At 39.0% G+C, this 2,716-nt stretch overlaps 1 non-coding gene across 1 annotated transcript; it reads right to left on the bottom strand.

The window, feature by feature from the left end:
- Window positions 1–1,883: 1,883 nt before the first annotated feature.
- On the bottom strand, window positions 1,884–1,989 carry LOC148714635 (small nucleolar RNA R71). Its single transcript, XR_015975957.1, has one exon. It is a non-coding gene; the product is annotated as a small nucleolar RNA R71 (small nucleolar RNA).
- Between the last annotated feature and the right edge of the window lie 727 nt (window positions 1,990–2,716).

Here is a 2,716-nt window from a genome sequence, read left to right as displayed (position 1 = left end):
GGGCATTGTAGTTCTTATTTTCTTTATTATTTTGGAGCTTGTTTAAATTCTTATCATCAATGAAAATTTCTTTTATGATGTTTAAACTTTGAGCATGCTTTTTACGATTCATGTTTGCTAAAGTAGTCTAAGATGATCTATGCCTAGGAAGATGAGGTGTTCTGCACTCTAGGTTAGTGTAATTAGGTAGACACTTCATGCTATACCTAAGATGGATCTTCCTAAAACTCTTTATGTTTTCATTTTAAAAGGCTTGTAGCCAATTTGCATGCCTGTCCAAAAGATAAAAAAAAAATTAAGAACACAGACCTTGATGCAATGCTATGCGGTGGACTCCAAACCCTAGATCCATTTACTTTGATAAATTCTAATTCGCACTCATAGTTTAATTTAGTTAAATCAAGTTAGCGAATCCTTCTTTTTGATTTATTTTTAAAGAAAAATAACTTGTCTCCAATCCCTGTGGACCGACACCCGTAATCACTATCCTATAGGATACGTGCTATTGCGTGGTTTACTTTTGAAATTGAAAGAACCGATCAATTTTTGGCGCCGTTGCCGGGGATTGCTAGCATAGTTATTTTTCTTATTAAAAAAAAATTATTTTAAAAAAAATTTTAAAAAATTTCTATTATTGTTACTTTTCTTATCTTCTTTTTCTCCCTTACTAATTTTTATTTATTTATTTAGTTTTTTTATCAGGAATCGAGGAAAAAAATCTGGGATGATCAAAAGGAGAACTGCCGGAAAAGAAATGTGGTAGAGGTTTGCAAAAAAAAAAAAATTAAATTGCTGGGGAAATTCCCTTTGGTAACCTCTAAACTTTTCTTATTTAAATTAATTATTGGTTTGAAATTTTGTGGTGATTGTTTGATTTTAATTATAGCAAAATTGTGAATGCATGCTTGATACACATACACAAATCAATTTGCACATAGTAAGGGCAATCACCCCAACAAGATAAGAGCCGGATTTCATCACCGGACTCTTGCCCAACTTAGGTGAACTCAATCTCATATAGTGTCATCTTTAATTAAAATCAATTAGACGTTGGCTCCTAGGGACATTCGAGCTCAATAGGACGAAGATCACCGAAGGTTGCACCAATTTCGCTCTGTGGCTTAGTTGATGTCTAGGCAAGCTTTGTCCCTATAAGGGAGACAGTTCATCTGTTCGAGGCAAGTGGGTTTTAAGTGGGACCTTTGCGAACGCATCGTGACCCCTCCACTTACCTGGGAGCTTACCTGGTCAACTCGGTTCATTAGACCGGATTGGAGGCTTAGGTGCCCTCTTCAAACCAGTTAGGAGCTGTCTAGTGATTTTAGGACAAAGACTAGGATTGATATGCTTTTCTCTTTTATTGCATGCTTGATTGATCGAGTACTAGTGTATGCACGGTAGTCGTTCTAGAGTACAAAACCTATTACCTTTTGACCCTGAAATAGAACGAACCCTTAGGAACATTCGAGCTAAGACCAAAACATTAGGATCATCCCCACCTCCTGAGATGGCTGAAGAACAACCCAAACTCCTGAGGGAGTACTTTACTCCCACCATTTACACTTCCCCATCTTGCATTCGATTACCTGAGGTAGCAGCTGTACAATATGAAATAAAGTCTAGTGTGATCCAAATGCTTCCATCTTTTTATGGGCTCACCAATGAAGACCCATATAAACACCTAGATGAATTCCTTGAGATTTGCACCACTGTCAAGATTCAAAATTTCACTGATGATGCTTTAAAACTTAGATTATTCCCCTTCTCCCTTAAAGATAGAGCTAAGCAATGGCTGAATTCTTTAGAGGCCAATTCGATTCATTCCTGGGGTCAAATGCAACAGGAATTTCTTAAAAAATACTTTCCCATAGGAAGAACGAACCAGTTTAGACGTGCCATTACAAGCTTCTCCCAAACCGAGGGAGAAGAATTTCATGAAACTTGGGAGAGATTTCGTGACCTAATCCATAAATGCCCACATCATCAAATACCTAAGTGGCAGCTAGTGCAATGCTTCTATGACGGATTGACTGAACGAAACCGTCAGATGATTGATGCCGCATGTGGGGGGGCATTCATGCTTCAAAATGAGCATGAAGCATGGAAATTATTTGAAAATCTAAATGAAAACTCCCTCCACCATGCTTCATGTTCTTGTCAAGCACCCCCGAGTTCTCAAAGAAAAGGGACCATTTGTGAAATAAGTCATTCTATGGACCTGTCTAGCAAGGTAGATGCATTGTCCCATAAGATTGACCAACTGATGATAGGTGGGCATTACATGAACTCTTCCCAAGCACAAGTGTGTACTATTTGTTCTAGCCCATCCCACCCTATTCATGAGTGCCCTTCAGCGCCCCAATTTCCCGAACTCGTGCAAGAACACATCAATGCTGCTCAAACACAGCCTAGACCGGGTAATGACCCATTTTCCAATACATATAATCCGGGATGGCGAAATCATCCAAACTTTTCTTGGAAGCAGCAAGCTTCGAATACTGCCCAACCTTATTCCCAAAACTTTCCAAACCCTCAGAATTTTCAAACCCCACAAAATATTCATCCCTACCGTCCCTCGATTCAATTTCAACACACTCCTCCTCCACCCCAAAGAAACACAGCCTTTGAGGAGAAAGTATTGAACGCCCTTCAAGGTTTGGAGGCAAACACACAACTATTGCACTCTCACACGCAATCAATTGCTAAGCTAGAATCC

Source organism: Phoenix dactylifera, chromosome 2 (genome assembly GCF_051530095.1).
Source record: "Phoenix dactylifera cultivar Ajwa chromosome 2, Ajwa_hap1_PhDact_Kaust_v1.1, whole genome shotgun sequence".
In the NCBI taxonomy this organism is placed as follows: Eukaryota; Viridiplantae; Streptophyta; class Magnoliopsida; order Arecales; family Arecaceae; genus Phoenix; species Phoenix dactylifera.
The sequence above is the reverse complement of the archived record's forward strand: the minus strand, read 5'-3'. Positions and strand labels throughout refer to the sequence as shown.